Below are 18,649 nucleotides of genomic sequence, written 5' to 3' on the forward strand. Positions count from 1 at the left end.
TTCTAGGATTAAATAAATAGGAGTGATACTTCATTAGGTAAACCCATTTAATATACTCAATAGGCTTCTATTCTATGATAGTTTACATTACTTAAGCTTATAAAAAAATCATTAATAGCAGTCTTTGTAAGATGGAAGCTAAAATTGTGAAGTTACAAGTCATTTATTTTCTTTTTTTTCTGCTCAATTGTGCTTTGAAAGATGCTATACATTTCTATTTCTTGGTTATCAGAAAGATTTACCACTGTTTTAAATACAAGCTAGTGTTCACACTTACTTCATATAAACCATATTTTGCTTAAAAATTTTACAAAATGTTCTGTTTTTTTCCTTAATAGTAGTATAATTTCCAATATTAAAATATCAGTAAATAGAATATGCCTTCTAAATTATACACCCATAAACCACAAGCACAAAAGAAAAAAAAATACTTTTAAAATTTGATTTCATTAACTATTTGATACAATGTGATTGTGATTTGGCAGGAAAATATGAATTACTCATTAAACAGGTGCAAAGATCTTATAATTTAGGAGATTGAGAGTTTCAAAGGGTTCCAGGAAACTGGCATTTGAGAAAAAAATAGCCAGAAAAATCATAAGTAATATCAATGATGTCAGCATATAAGATGAATTAATATAAAAGAACGACTCTGATTCAGTTGATTACATATTTCTTGTTGACTGCAGTAATTAAAACCAAGGAACAAATTCAAAACCCAGAAAGTGAAGGAAAGATTTGAATATAAAAAAACAAACAATAACAACACACACAAAAAAGTGAAAATAACATACTTTGATGTACATTGAGTCTCCATAGTTTTCTCTTTGAATGCAGATGGCTCATTTCAACAGAAGTCTACTGGAACTGCCTTGAATCACCTTATTATTAAAAAAAGCCCAGACCATCAAAATTGGTCATCATATTATTAAAATTCTTTAAATCCAGTTAGCATTTATTACATGATTCTTTGATTTTAAGAATTATTCTCAGCACTGAAGACATAAAGGTAAGTGAATAAAAGTCTCTCTGGTGTTGAGGCTTAAATTCTGCCAGAGAAAGGGAAATATAGCAAATATAAGTAAATACAATAGAAATATAAAGTAATTAGTAATGGGAAGGACAAAATCAGGAAAGGATTTTGCATGATGTAATTGAGGTACAAAAGACTCTAGAAGTTCCAAGAAGTAAACATGGTGGACATTTCTTGCTAGGATAATGGCCTATACACAGGGCATAGAGATAACTTTATTTATTTATTTATTTATTTGTTTGTTTGTTTGTTTGTTTGTTTGTTTGTTTGTTTGTTTATTTATTTTTATGAGAACCAGCATGTACATTTGTTTGGCTATAATATGGACTAAGAGAGGAGAAATGTACAATTAGACTAAATTAATAATCTTGCACCAAATTGTGAAGGAGTTCTAATTCTAAAGAGAAGATTTTGCATTTTATCTTATAAGAAATAGAAATTCACTGATTTTTCTTGAAAAGGTAGGTGATGTGATCATATATGTACTTTAGGACTATTATACAGAGAAGTTGAACAATGGATAGACTTGAAATAAAGGGACTCCATCTTTGACCATCCTCATGGGACTTTGCTTCATCACTCCTCCACTAAGGCCAAGGACTTGTGCTGGTCCCAAGATCCTCCAGAGAGCTAGTCAGCCAGTATGTTTTGACACCCTAGTGTGGGAGATCTAGAAAGCATAGTACATTTTGCCACCCCAACTTGGGAGCTTTAGAAAGCACACTCCAAATTTGCCAAAATCTGGGATGATATTCCTCCTATACCACACTAAATCTTTAGAGGTAGACAATAATAAAGCATTCACAAGGCACATAAAATTTCCTCCCAGTGGAATGCAATTTTTTTTAACTTCGAAAAGTTATAAAAACTATTACATCCCAAACTTGGTCATCTGTGACCAGATTCTCCTCTCCCCCTAAATAGCAAGTCCATTTTATTCAATATCCAATTATTGTTGTTAGCGGATTTGGTATCATGTATTTCTGCCTTAATTTAAGGTATATACAGTATATTAGGAAATAGGGATTTTTATCCAATTTGACAACTGTAGAAAAGATATTCCTTTGCTAAAATCCTACTTCAGTTCCTCATCCAACTGTGAAGGTGACATTGGATACTCAAAAACTGCATCAGCAGAGTAAACTCTGATATATGTAACCAAATCGTAAAAACTTTGAATTCAGGTATCATTATAGTTTGTATGTTTATTGATTGAGGAATAATGTAATTTAACTTCCTAGAGGGAGGTTATCAGGTTGCTCAAAGACTGATATATTTCGGATCACAGAAAGTTTTGAAGATTATATACTGAATTATAAAAAAGTTACCATCTATCAATGCAAGGTATACTAAAAGCCATGAAATCAAAGAGCTAAGCAGTCACCAAATATACATTAAACATCCAGAAGATACTTATATGCCCAGGCCTCAAAGAGATATCTAGTGAATAAGAGATACAGTTTCTTCCCCAAAAATAAGTTGCTAAGAGTAAAATGGGAGGGCAAAAATAAAATGAACATCACATTCACATTAAGACAATTCATTTTCTATGTGGACTGGAAAGGAAGGATGTGATGATAGTTTAAAGAAATAGATAAAGTCAGGGGAAATCTGCTTGAATTGAATCTTTAGTTAAAGGGATTAAGTCATTAAGATAAAAAACAAAAGATGGAAGGTAAATAGAGGGGACAAAGCAAGCATGTTTAGTTAGTGTCATCACCATAGTTTTTTGGCCTAGAAGTATGATTTTATTTGAATATGTATCTTCCAGTTAAAAAACTGTGTTTCTTCTAGCAGATCTCCAATTGCTCTGCAGTTTGAAGCTTAGAGTTGTTCTATATAATACATTGTACATAAGAGCATGGGCGTAAGAAATACAAAATGCACCTACATTATGATGGCACCTACAATCCAGTTGGGAAGACAGAACCAATAGGATAAATGAAATGCATATGTCTATAAGGCTCAAAATTTATAAAAGACTTTTCCCACAACTGTCAAGTAGTGAGTGAAAAGTATCTTTTTTTTTTTTTTTTTAATAGTTTTTATTTACCAGATATTTGCATGGGTGATTTTGCAATATTGACAATTGCCAAACCTTTTGTTCCAATTTTTCCCCTCCTCCCCCCCCCCCAAGAGGGCAGGTCCACCAATACATGTTAAATATGTTAGAGTATAAGTTAAATACAATATATGTATACATGACCAAACAGTTGTTTTGCTGAACAAAAAGAATCGGACTTCGAAATAGTGTACATTTAGCCTGTGAAGGAAATCCAAAATGCAGGTGGACAAAATTAGAGGGATTGGAAATTCTATGTAGTGGTTCATACTCATCTCCCAGAGTTCTTTTGCTGGGAGTAGCTGGTTTAGTTTGTTACTGCTCTATTGGAACTGATTTGGTTCATCTCATTGTTTAAAATGGCCATGTCCATCAGAATTGATCATCATATAGTATTGTTGTTAAAGGATATAATGATCTCCTGGTCCTGCTCATTTCACTCAGCATCAGTTCATGTAAGTTTCTCCAGGCCTTTCTGAAATCATCCTGTTGATCATTTCTTATAGAACAATAATATTCCATAATATTCATATGTGAAAAGTATCTTTAACATCATTTAGCAGAAAAAGAAAATGAAGCTCATGAAGAATTGATTTATTTGAATATCAGATTGGTAAAGAATATTTTCTCAAGTTTTCTTATTATCTTACTTTTTATATATTTAATTACTTAATTCATTTTAATACACATTGCTTTATGAATCATATTGGGAGAGAAAAATCAGATCAAATGGGAAAAACCATGGAAGAGATAAAAAAGTAGAAAAAAGAAGTGAACAAAAATATATGTTAATTTACATTCAATCTCATTTTACAACTCCAACAATGCATTAGTGTCCCAGTTTTCCCACATCCCCTCCACATTTATCATTATCTTTTCTTGTCATCTTTGCCAATTTGAGAGGTATGAGGTAGTACTCAGAGTTGTTTTAATTTGCATTTCTTTAATTAATAATGATTTAGAGCATTTTTATATGACTGTAAATGGTTTTAATTGTGTCATCTGAAAAGTGTCTGTTCATATCCTTTGTCCATTTATCAATTGGGGGATGACTTTTATTCTTGTAAATTTGACACAGTTCTTTGTACATTTTAGAAATGAGAGCTTTATCAGAAACACTGTAAAAAAAAAAATCCTAGCTTTGTATACACCTTTAATCTTATTTCTGTTAGTTGTTTTGTACAAAAACTTTTTAATTTAATATAATCAGTTTATTTTGCCTTTCAAATTGTTCTCTAGTTTTTCTTATATCATAATTTTCTCCCTTCTCAAAACTCTGATAAATAAATTATCTCTTGCTCTCCTAATTTGCTTATGGTATCATCATTTATGCACAAATTATGTACGTATTTTGATCTTATTTTAATATGTGGTGTGAGATGTAAGTCTATGGCGACTTCCTGATATATTTTTTTTTTCAGCTTTCCCAGAAATTTTTATCAAATAGTGAGCTCTTATTCCAGAAACTGGAGTATGGAAATTTATCAAATACAAGATTACTATAGGCCTTGATTATTGTGTCATATGTATCTAGTGCACCAATCTACCACTTTATTTCTTAGCCAGTACCAATTGGTTTTATATTTGGTACTGCTAAGCCACCATCCTTTGTATTATTTTTCCATTAATTCCCTTATTATTCTCGATCTTTTGTTCTTCTAGATGAATTTTGTGATTATTTTTTTACTTGTATAAAATAATGAAAGCTTTTTATTTTCAAAACATATGCATAGATAATTTTCAACATTCACCCTTGCAAAACCTTGTGTTTCAATTTTTTCCTTCCTTTCCCCTACATACTCCCCCAGATAGCAAATAATCCAATATATTAAACATGTGCAATATTTTCTACATATATTTCCACAATTTTCATGCTGCACAAGAAAAATCAGATCAAAAAAAGGAAACTAATGAGAAAGAAAACAAAATGCAAGCAAACAGCAATAAAAAGTGAAAATACTATGTTGTGATCTACTCTCAGTTGCTATAAATCTCTCTCTGGGTGTAGATGGCTCTCTTCATCACAAGACCATGAGAACTGAATCAACTCATTGTTGAGAAGAGCCACATCCATCAGAATTGATCATTGTATAATCTTGCTGTTGCTGTGTATAATGATCTCCTGGTTCTGCTCATTTCACTCAACATCAGTTCATGTCAGTCTCTCCAAGACTCTCTGAAATCATCCTGCTGATCTTTTCTTATAGAACAATAATATTCCATAACATTCATATATCAGAACTTATTCAGCCATTCTCCATATAATATAACTTTTTGTCAGTTTGATTGATATGACACTGAACAAGTAGATCGATTTAGGCAGAATTATCATTTTTATAATATTAACTCAAACTACCTATGAGAAATTGATATTTTTCCAATTGTTTTAATATCTTATTTTTTGAACTATAATCTTTTCCCCATACTTTCTCACTTCACTTATTAAGCCCTCCCTCATAAGAAAGGGAAACAGATTTGAAAAACCAATACACAAAATAGCCACAAAGGGCACTGAGAGTCATTAATGAGGCTCTGGGTAGACTGGTAGGGATTGGCAGAGAAAGCATGAATCTTTGTAAACAATCTGGAAGAGGTTTAGCTGTTCCCTGAGGTAAGCCGGGTAAAACACTGATAGGATTATAAGTGGACCTTTTACATTTTGTTTAGGCCTTTTGTTCTTAAGTAGGCTTTTTCCTCAAGTGGACTTTTGATTACAGTCCTACCCCAAGTGGAGGGAGGTGTCTTGAAACTTCACCTTATTGTATCCAATTAGAAAGCCAGGTCATGATATCAAACCCCTGAGGTTATATTTCCCTATAAAAGATTTGCTCATACTGTAGATCTTTCTTAAGTCTTTTTAGTTTGTTAAATCTCTCTTAGGGTAAGCCAGACACTAGCATACTCTTTATTATATCTAACTTGTTTTTGAATTCAGCCTGGCAGTCAATAATATACTCTTACCTCATTATATCTTTCCTTTAATATCATCTTCTTTCTGGTTAATTGTGAGTTTCCCAAGGAAACTTGTCTTTTCCCTTATTAATTACAAAGTTCCTTTTGGAATTTAGCCTCCTTTTAGCAATGTAATAAAACTTTTTTGTCCCTTGATTTGAAGTCTATATCTGCATATTCTTTATTTGGATGGCTCACAACGGCCTATAACTCTAAGATATTTTTGGAGTCTCACCCCATACCCCATCCTTTTGGTAGCTAATCCCATCACTCTGTTGACATAGTATAGGAAAAGTCTGACTGAACTCTGTAACTTCAAAGCCACAATATTCTACTCCTATAATGTCCCCATGTGTCTTCTAATCCAATAATCATGATTAATCTTTACAATTAACCTCAATTATTTTCAGTCACATTATAGTCATTGTATATCTGTGCTTCCTAAACTTTTTCCATTTACAATCCCTTTTTGCCAGAGACATTTTTACATGACCCCACCCATATAGGTCTTTAAAATGGTATGCAAATCATACATTTGTGATAATATATCATAATTTCACAAGTTTTACAGTCAGTGAAGTGGATTGCAACTCACATTCTCAGAAGCTTTGCTATACATGGGGAAAACATAAAACCTGAAAAAAATTTAAAATTGAATATGTATAAACAATAGGAATTTAAATAAGATATTGAGAAAATTGAGATAATTTATATGGAAAGCAAAGTTTGAAGCAGTTCCACCTAAGAAGATTGATAATTTGGCTGAGACCAGAGAAAACCTTGGATTTGAGAAAATTTGGAGGCTCAGACTGGGTGAGGCTTTGGCAATTTTTTTGGAAGGGTAACTTCAAATGCTAAATGGTAAAGTCAAATATTCAAGTACACATATATGCATTTGTGTATATGTCATTATATAGAAGTATATCACACACACACACATATATACACACACATATGAAATATATATATGCATTGTTTGTCTTATAAATATGTTTGTTTCCTAAATATATGTACATATAGTATACATACATATGTATATAGATAGATATAGAAGATATAAATATAGATATATACACATATATATTTGTATTAGATATAGGAAAGGGAGGAATGTTTGAACAATGCCATGAAGAAAATGGCTGAATTTGGTAACTGCCTATGGAAGCAGCTTCAAACAGCATGTGGATGATTGTTATTTTTCTTTTTTTTTCTTTTTTCTTTCTTTTCTTTTCTTTTTCTTTTTTTTTTTTTTTTTTTTTTTTTTTTGTGAGGCTGGGGTTAAGTGACTTGCCCAGGGTCACACAGCTAGGAAGTGTTAAGTGTCTGAGACCAGATTTGAACTTAGGTCCTCCTGAATTCAAGGCTGGTGCTCTATCCACTGCACCACCTAGCTGTCCTATTGTTATTTTTCTTAATGATAAAAATGAAAGCTTTCAATATCTACTATATGGAAGAATAGTATTTAGAACTACAATAAAAGGATGACTGAAGTGATTTCTGTTTTCCTAAAATTGAAAGTACATTTATATTTTTCAAAGTCAGGTATGTTGCTATCAGTCATCATTCATTTTAATAATCCTTTTTTTTTTTTTTTCTGTATGGCATGTCTCAATCCATATTATTAACTACTCACTTAAGTTGGAATACTTGAAGCATAAGCTTTTAAGCACCTTAACTCATATATCAGTCCAATAAAACATTTTCCTATTTATCTTATCCCCTAAGTATCTGAAATAATTATGAACATTTTCTGCATATGTGAGCACATTTTTTTTTTTTTTTTGAGGAGTGGCAAAAGACCAGTCAGAAGGTGGCAGTGATTCAGGGACAGTTTAATTTAAATCTTTTACCTGTATGCATTTAGAGATTTCATACAGCAATCTTATTGTCAATTTCTTCATCCTCACCTGTCAATGAATTTTATTCATCATGTTGTCTGCTGGGATGAAAAATAAGCAGACAATGACAATGAAGAAAGATATGCTATATCTATATATGAAGGAGATGGACAGAGATGAAAGGTAAGATATATGTTTAAATTCATTTACAGAGATAGAAAAATAATCAAATGGGTAAGGAAGCAAACCAGGGTGAAGGACATATTGCAGAAATAACAATAGTATATTTGTCATTAGGCTGGCCAAGTCAGTTAAAGTTGGACAACAGGGCAGATAACAGGCAAATAATAAAGGACAAAAAATAATTAAAAGGATCAGGAAATGGAAAAGGAATGTGATCTATTTTATATCAATAATTTGCTGCATAAGTTCACTTCCCAAATACCTGAAGAATTAAGAAAAATGAATGCTCTTAGTGGGCTATTTTTCGTTTTTATAGTTTGTGCTCTATCTAGGAATGTTGGCAAATATTAATCTATAAACTGCATGTGTATGCTTATTTATATACAGATTTGATATGTATAAGTATATATGCATGCATTTATGATAACAATGAAATTTTGTTGGGTGATGTAAGTTAGTAGATATAGGAATCATCACACAGAGATAATCATTGAATCTATGGGAACTGAAGAGATCAACAACTAAAATAGCACAGATCCAGAAGGAAAAAAAAAAAGGATCTTGAAGAGTGATTGAGGGACATCCATTATAACTCAATATGGCCTGCAAAAATATTCAGCAAAGGTAATTGAGGAGTAGGATAGGGAAAAAACCAGGATAGCATTGTGAAAACCTAAAAAGAAGAGAGTATCAAGAAGAAGCTTCAAAAGCTATAGAGATCAAGAAGGAAAAGGATTTTAAAAGACCATTGAATTTAGCTCATTGATGATATTTGAAAGAGCATTATGTTTAAAAAGATAAAGTTGTAAGCCAGAGTGTGGAGAGTTTAGGAGAAAGGAAAAGATAAGGAAATAGAAGCATCTGTTGAAGGTAGCCTCTTCAAGGAATTTAGTTATAAAAAGTAGGGGAGACATAGGATGAAAGTAGTGATAGTAGTTTCAAGGGAAAAAGCCCAAAGCAACACATTCTCAAGTTTGGGTTCTTCCTCTATATTTGGCTGTCTTCTCTGCTGCCAAAAATAACACTCAGGTCTAGGAGTATGATCTGTTTATTGTTCTTGTTGTTGCTGCTGTTTGTTTGTTTGTAGGTCAATAAATAGGGAATGTGTCTTGGCCTTTGACAAGTCAACACCTAGATGCTGTCTAATTCTGTCAAGGAAAACTTCATATCCTTTAAAGAATTAACTAAGAGTACTTCTTAACAATACTTTTAACATCTTAGCAGCCTCTTTGCCTATATCATTTGCCTGTTCCTTCAATTACATTAACTGATTTGAGAGGAGATCCACTGATCTAAAGCAAGGTCTATAAAATTCAATGGAATAGGAAAAACCGTAAAAAGTTGACAACTCACAGTTTTATTAATGCATTTAGGTGCCACACTAGTTACTAGTGACTCTGAGCAAATGACTTGTATCTTCTTCAATTTTCTCAACTGTCAAATGGGAGCTTTTGGGAGGAATAAATAAAATAGTGTTTGTAAAACATTTAGAACAATGCCAGGTATATAATAAAAGCTTCTCTACTCCTCTTTCCCCTTAAATGCTGATTATTTTTTAATCATGAAATATTTTCACTAAATTGTAGCCAAGCAACTCTTAAAAGTAGAGGATGAGTCTGATAACAACAACAACAACAACAACAAACATGGCACGTTTCTAAGTATGATTAGTATAAGTATGATAGTTTAAAAAAAAATTACCTCCTGTCTTTCAACTAGGGTCCTAATCTATTGGCTACCTTAATTATACTTTTAAAATTATATTTATATCATCTTTATCTCTATCTCCATTTCTAATTCTGCATTTATTTATATCTTGGAAAAGATTTAAATAGAAAAGACATTGAATTGTATTATACACACAAACATCCTGATGGCCTTGTGTCAGGCTTCCCACTGAAACTGAAACCCTTAAAGATATTACCAATATTTGAAAGAAATGTTCTAGTCCCATTTTGTAACTTTTCACATTAGAAAAGTATCTGGAAATTTATTGGACAGAAATCTCCTTATGAATGTTATATGATGTCCAAAAATAATGAGATTTTAGTTTGCATTTAGTTGCTCCTGGAAACATCAAGTGGGGACCCCTTGGGCTAGATGGGTTAGGAACTCATCAGGATAGGGACTATAGAAACTTTCACTCCTGAATTGTTTGTAAAGTTAGGGTCTGAGTCTAGGAAGACAGAATAAACCTTAGCTAATTAGGACACCAGGCCCAGCTATGCTGATAGACATGGCTCTGGGCTAGAAAGAATGAGCATACTGGGAGTGCAGAGACACCTGGACAGGGATGCTACTGGCTGCAGACCCTTGTTGGAGGGTGAAACTCTTGGTTTGAGATTCCAGGTCAGAGCTGAAATGAAGCTAGACACACCGTCTTCTTACCAATATTTAGAAATACTTACACTAATTCCTCAAAGAAGGAAGAAGTCCATCATAGAAACTACTATGGGAACAGGGAAGACTAGGGTTCATTTTCAGAAGAAGACACTGAAGTAAAGGGTAATGTGAAATGGCTCTTTGCCCAGAGAAAATTAATAGAACTCAAAAAAGAATTTAAAAATCAAATGAGAGACAATGAAGAAAAACTAAAAATAAAACAAGAAAAACAGGATGATTATGGAAAAAAAGTTAACTAGCTAGAAAAGGAGATATAGAGTCTCAAAGATGAAAATAATCCTTTGAAAATTAGAATTAGCCAGTGAAGCTATGACCAAAAAACAAAAAAGATTCTAAAGAATGAAAAAATAACACAGAATGAAAGGTCTTACAAAAAAAAAAAAATTATAGAACTGGAGAATAGATCAAGAAGAGAAAATATATAAGAATAATTGGACTGTCTGAAAGTTGTGACCAAAAAAAAAAGAACATTGACATAATAATACAAGAAACAAACCAAGAAAATTGTCCTGGAGTGATAGAATAGGAGGGGAAAGCAGAAAAGAAAAAGAAAAAAAATCTACTGATCACCACCTCAACAAGATCCTTTGTGGAAAACACAAAAGAATCTACCAACAATCAAAAGAACTAGGCCTGTGGCCAAAACTAGCATATCCAACAAAATTATCTGTAATGTTGAAAGAATAAAATAAGCATTCAAAGAACTTGCAGATTTTCAGGACTTTCTTTCAACCAAATCCAAACTTAATAGAAAATGTAACATATAAGAGCCAATATCAAAGATCACTTTCAAGAAACTCAGCATGGACAAATTGTGTGTTTTCTTTTCTTTACATGGAAATGTATATCGATGGGGTAGCGCAAAAGAAAGATGGTGGCAAAATTAGGTAAACATAGTAATTTTGTTATAAAAATGAGGTGTAGAGAAAGACTGGTAATGCTGAAACCTACTCACATCAGAAATGGTTAAGTAGTCAACACTACATATATACCATGAAGGCTATAACCCCTCCAAAATTTATAAAGAAATATGAAGGGAAGGATGGTTTGACAGGGAAGCGAAAAGTGAGGGAAGAAGACAAGGAAGGGATCCATGGATAGGGAGAGGCTAATAGCAAGACAAGTTAAGGAGTAGAATTAAAGAAAAAAAATGAGCAGTGCTAGAAAAGATGTGTGTTGGGGGGGGGGAGGGTGGATATGTTGAGTGTATATATGTGTTTATATATATCTACATATGTCTACATAAATATCTCCTTAACTATAGCCTATGTGGAGGCGAGGGTGAAAGGGGGGGAAAGAATAAAGTTTAAAAGGTGTACAACAGAGAGCAAAAGAACAATTTATAAGGAAGTAAAGAAAAGAAAAAAAGTTTGTGTGTGTGTGTGTGTGTGTGTGTGTGTGTGTGTGTGTGTGTGTATTTTCTTGAACTGGTCATTTGTTGTTATATAGTTTGAAGACTCCCTGATGTTTTGCTGGGCACATGACAATGTTCCCTTTTGTGTTGTATTCCTTTTTTGTTTTTCTTTTTTCTTATTCTATTTTTTCTTTTTAGTTTAAAAAAAAAAAAAAAAGAAAGAAAGAAAAAAAAAAAAAACAACTTCTCACTATGACTTAAAACCTAGATTCAAAATAAGCTCCACACAAATAGGAAACTACATGTCACCAAGGAGTCCTTTGAAATGAGGGTCTGTATGTCTGCCTAAATCTGAACTGGCTTTCCAAGACATGGCAAACTAGCCAAGAGAGCCCTTTTCACATGAAGTGAATAGAGCATTACACCTGGAACAAAAGAGGAACTATGGTTAAATACAGCTTCAAACATTATTGGCTATGTTAATATGGGCACTATGGGCAAGTCACCTCTCTGTCATAGTTTTCTTATCTATAAAAAAACAAACAAACAAAAAAAAAGAAAAAAAAAACCTCCCATCTCCTAGGGCTGTTGTGAGAATCAAATGATATATTTTAAATAATTTTGAAAATTTCAAAATACGATGCAAATGCTTGTTGTTTTTATTTTTATTAGTGTGGATTATCCTCCTCTGCTATGAGCCTTATTGTCAATGGAGTCAAGTTAAAGAACTCCAAGTCAATTCTTGCCCACCCATACTAATCATTTACAAATGAATAAAGTAGGTTGAGAAGAGATCCTGGATTAATGAGGAAAATATATTTACATAATAGTATAGACTATTCATCCATTTATTTGAGCTATTTACAAGTATTCAATTAGGAGAGATTATGAGTAGGTTTAGAGAAGCTAATTCACAAGTATTTGAGGGGAATTTATGACTAGCCTGGTTCTGCCATTAAAAAAAACAAAAACAAAAGCAAACAAACAAGAAAACCCACTGTATTGGTTTGATTTTTTTTGGATTGCATTAAAAGATGACTTTTGCTTCAGTGCATATCTTCTTTTCCTCTAGGAGTATAAATTAATTCTTGTTGATTTGTAATATATATCGGCAATCACTTTCTTGAGCTTTAGAACAGGTATGGTCTGAAAATGAAATGAAGGTAAAGAAATAGACATTTTTATAGCACTTACTGTGTGGCATATATTTTGCTAAGCAATTTATAGATACATCAATTGATCCTTATAACAACGCCACAGAACAGCATGACATATATGGAAATATGTTTAGAAGAATTGTTTTTCAATTCTGAAATAATACCACATACCTATTAGATTGGTTGATAAGACAGAAAAGGAAAATGACAAATGTTGGAGGGGATATAGGAAAAATGAGACATTAATGCATTATAGGTAGAATTATAACTGATGCAAGCATTCTGTTGAGCAATTTGGAACTATGCCCAAAGGACTATAAAACCATATATACACCTTGACTTAGCACAACTACCCCTAGGTCTATATCCCTAAAGAGGAAAAAAAAAAAAGAAAAGGATCTATATATACTGTGTGTGTGTGTGTGTGTGTGTGTGTGTGTGTGTGTGTGTGTGTGTGTGTAATCAGCTTTTGGGGGGGGGAACAAAGAATTAGAAATTGAGACACCAGATATGAGGGAACAACAATAAAGTTTATTTTATTTTATTTTTCCCATTAAACATTATCTTGTGGTAAGATCTTTCAATTTTCCTATCAACAATAACCTCTCTGTGAGTGAACACAGTTGCTATAGATGTTGATTCATTTTGGCTCATTTTTATTGTTTGAAATGATCTAGGGAGTGTTATACCCTGTGCTTCTTCTAGATCTGCCATATTATCAAGATTCTCCCTGCTTTTGTTTGCTAATGGTTCTTTTTAAAAGATATTTGTTTGAAATTATAGGGTTTTGATTTCCTGACAGAAGGCTGAAGGTCATTTCAGTTTGTGGTCACTTTTAATCCAAGATCTGATTTTCACTTTTTTAAAGCATGTACAGATATGTATATGCTTTGTTTTTTCAGAGGATGAAATGCATTGGCAATAAGTTCAGATGTGTTACTCCCAAATTTTTAATAACAATTTAAGATATTAGAGTTATAATTTTGTAATATTACTCCTTCTATAAATACGGAATTTCTGTGATGGAAAGATTCTGCCAAAATATACAAAATAATAATTTTCTGGTTGTAACATAATTTTTTTAAAAGGAAGGTTGCAAATGATACTTTGTTTCCTTGCTTTAGAAATTGGATATACATTATTAATATCTTTTCCCTCATCACTTCTCAAGGACCCATTCCAAAGAAGTATTGGTGAATTATCCAAACGGCTACAATGATTTCTTAGTTGAGCAGCCTTTTTGATATGGAACACATACGCTAAGTTTTATGAATTTAAACAAAATTAATAACAATGAATTGTAATTATTTGGAGCTCATTGGCCTAGAAGACATAGAAAATGACTTGCACATTAGAAAGCAAAAGAAAAAAAATTCTAAATGAGGAAAAGTATATGAAGTACATTTTTTTTTTTTTTAGTAATTTTATCAACAATATCTCAGTGGTACTCAAGACATATTGGTGTCTAAGTGTTCTTCAAGCATGCAGACACCTAAAATAAGAGCAAACTTACTTTGAACATATTAGTTTCAAGAGACTTCAGCTTCACATTTTAATTGAATGTAAATGATGCATTCAGTATGCAAGGTACCATCCTTTCAAAAGTCTTGAAAGAGGAAAAAAACCGTATGTGTTCTGGAAATAGCACATTAAAAAGCTGTGAATAGCCTAGTTATGCCACTAAACCAGCATCGTGTGTATGTTAGCAGATCACCTCAGTGAACGAGATGTATTATAATCAGGATGTTTATCATGCATAATTACTGAACAGGAGCTGTATTATACTGCACTGACAGCCTCTGATCTTCAGCTATAGATTTATGCTCTTATACATTACTAAGCAGGGGCTGTTCTGTAGTGAGCTGCCAGGAGCAGATGGACTACCCTCCAGAGCATACTTGAGAAGTACTGTAGAATTACTAAAAGGGACAAAGCTTCCTACTAGAGAAGTGATAGGGCAACATCACAGGCGGCCAGGAAGAAAAAAATCCTATGGTCAACCAAAAAGAATACTGTCCAGAATTTAATCCTGGATGAATGGTTTTCAGTCTGATAGGCTGGGGGATGTGATATATAGCAGGATTTAAGGAATAAGGTTACTGATTTTTCCATCCTTTTTGTTGCATTCCTTCAATAACCTATACCTGAGAGCTGTAGGGTTTCCATAATCAGACTTTGATCTGATTGGAGTTTGGAGGAAATTTATAAAGTAATTCATACAAAAGTCTGCTGATCCCTTCCTTGCTTATTTTCACTAGACAAAACATCTTTACTGGAGGCACTATAAAGATGGACAATGGCAGGTAGTGCAATTTCACTCTCAAGTAATCCCAATAACAAAATGAATGTGACTTCCACCCCACTACCTGATCACACCTTCTGCTTAATAGGCTTTGATAAACATATTAGATGTTACCTCATACCAATATATAGAGAGATATAATTCATATTTTGAAAAAAAAAATCTGTAGTATCCTCAACACATAACTTCTCATCAACCCTAAGTAATTTAAGTTTACTCAAGTATTGAATAAGAGTGGGAGATTATTGAAAATTTGTTTCTTACTAACATTATTGATCATTGTTTACCAATTTAAATTTCAGTAAACAGCCTGGTGAGAATTTTGGTGCTATAACTACATTTTTTATATCTAAAACATCAAACTCAAGAAGAAATGGGTCACTAAAGAGCCATAAGGATCCCTGCAGGTTACACTGAACATTATTTATCTTCTATTGTATTTTTTTGTTAAATATTATACATTTTAATCTGGAATAGCTTCCACTCGGCAGTGTTGCTAGCCGAAATTTCCCAAGAAGTGCTGCCAATTTGATACCTGTTGTGTAAAATAGGTGACATGTTTTTTTTTTGTGGAATAGATGAATGATTTCACTGTGAAATTCAGTGTAAAGCTCATCAGTGATACCTGATGACAAAAAAACAAAAATCTTATAATAACCCAAAATAAGTCTTCCTCCTCATGGGTGACCAGGCAATATCTAACCAGGAATAAATTGAATAGAGGAAGTATATAGTCAATTAGGCCTATACCTCCAAGAGATCAAATAAAGAAGACAAAGTCTTATAAATGTATAAAAATATTCATAGTAGTTCTTTATATAGTGGCAAAGAAGTAAAAATGAAGAGATTACCTATCATTTAGGGAACGGTTGAATAAATTATGGTATATTAATGTTATGGAAATACTGTTATAAAATGAGAAAAGATAAAGGGAGTCCTTTGAGAAAATCCTTGTATGAATTGTAGCAGAATAAAGATAACTTATATGAATTGTAGTGGAATAAAGAACTAAGGATTAATTTATACAAAAATATTGATAATGTTCATGTTATAAAACGAAACAATATTAAAGACTAAAGTGATCAGTGCAATGATCAACCACTAGTCCAGAGGAATTGCGAGGAAGAATTTCTTTTTTTACAAAGAGGTGAGATGTTAAGATCCATAATGAGACATTTCTTTTTTTGGAGATGGTCAATGTGAGAATATACTTTGCTTAACTATACTTTTAGTTATAAGAGTTGTGCTTCCTTGTTTTTTCTCCTCCCCTGTGCATGGGAGGATGGGAATAAATTGGTGTGAGAAAAAAAAAAAATACCTGCTTGATAGTTCAAAAGATATAATTAAATGTTAATATAAATTTAAAATTTTAACAATATTCAGTACCTAACACGGTTTCCCTAAATTGCTTTCCAGAATGATTGAATTAGTTTTTTTTTTTTTTAAGTACCTCAGTATAAATTTTTGAATCAAATTCTGAAAGATCTTAAAATTTTCCCACTTAACTGTTTAGCTTGTTCTGATTAGTTATGTTGTTTTTTCTTATTAAAAATAAATTTTATGCAATCAACATTTTCTATTTTATATTGATAATTGTAAATTCTTTCTATCTCCATCTATCTGAAAGATAATTTCTTTCTAACTCTCCCTATTTTTCCCCCATGACAATCATTAATATTGAGCTTATTGTGTATGATGTGAGGAATTGTTCTAAACTTAATTTCTTCCCTATTGGCTGCCTGATTTTACTAGCAATTTTGATTCATTTCCACCTTAGGTGGGGTTTTTAAGTTTATTAAACACCAGGATATTTGTTATGTTGGATACCTAATATGTTTAAATTATGTGCTTCTTTTCTTTGTTTGTATGGTTTTTTACTATTATCAAATGGGCTTGATGATTGCTGTTTTGTAATACATAGTTTGAAATTTGAAACTGGTAGGCCCTTTTCTTTCTAGCACACATACCTATACACATTTATATATGCATATATGTACATTGGCATTTACATGAACACAAAAACATATAATAATTACTAGTATATCTATATACATGTATTTCTCTTGATAGTCTTAATTTTTTTCTTTCAAATGAAATTTGTTATTAATTTTTTCCAATTTTATAAAGTAATCTTTTGTCATTTTGACTGGTACGCCACTAAATATGTTAATTAGGGGAAAATATAACTTTATTATATTATATGGGCTTATTCATTAGCAACCCACATATCTCCAATTATTTAATACTACTTTAATTTGTACATACAATGTTTTATAGTGCCCTTATAGTCTTTTGTATATCTTAGTAGATTTCCAAGCATTTATATGTTCTGTGGTTATTTTAATTGGAATATCTCTTTCTTTCTTTTCCTAGACACTGATAAATTAAAGGCACAAATAAAGTCTCTGTTCTCAAGGGGCTTTTCATAATAATTCATATATCCTAACATCAGGAAATTTTAATAATAATCAGAGGATAGATAGAAAGTTGTCTAAGGATACTTCATGGGTTCAATTTCAGCCTCAGATGCTTGCTAGCTGTGTCAAGTGACAACCCTGTTTGCCTCCATTCCTCATCTGTAAAATGAGTTGGAAAAGGAAATGGCAAACCACTCCAGTATCCTTGCCAAGAAAATCTTAAGTGGGCTCATGAATAATCAGACACCAGTGAAAAACATCTCCACAACTCAACAGCAGCAGAAGCAGCAGAAGCAGCAATAACAACAACAAAACAGCAATATTTTCAACAGTTCCTATAAAAACTCAAGAGTTTATGACAACTTTGATTTTACAATAATGTACCAGTGACAAGGAAAGACTTTCTCCTAAAAAAATCAATTCTGTAGTTTTCTTTCATTTTGTTTAAACCTTTAATTCATTCACAATCAAGATAATATTGTTTAGATTTGAATTTTCCCCTTTTTGCATCCTTCTTATATCAGCATTTGCCCCTCTGCTTCATTGACTCAACACTATTTTGTCCTTCTGTTTTCCAAAAGTTCTGAATTATATAACAAATGACAAGAAGTTAGGTACTTAAAAAATGCTTGTGGAATGAAACAGTAGTGAAAGAAAAGAGGGAAATTATTTTTAAATAATAATTTTAATAGTTTTTATTTACCAGATATATGCATGGGTAATTTTACAACATTGATAATTGCCAAACCTTTTGTTCTAATTAAATAATAAATTTAAATTGGAAAAGATATTATGAGGTGCTATTTTGATATGAAAGTGGCAATAATCTATAGATAGTTGAAGGTATTCTGAGAAAAGTCAGACCTGAAATTCGTCTACATAAAAAACATTTTGTAGCTTTGGAATTCAATGGAATTTCCAAGGAATACAATGCACAGTAAGAATAGA

This window comes from Sminthopsis crassicaudata, chromosome 6, assembly GCF_048593235.1.
Source record: "Sminthopsis crassicaudata isolate SCR6 chromosome 6, ASM4859323v1, whole genome shotgun sequence".
Classification (NCBI taxonomy): Eukaryota; Metazoa; Chordata; class Mammalia; order Dasyuromorphia; family Dasyuridae; genus Sminthopsis; species Sminthopsis crassicaudata.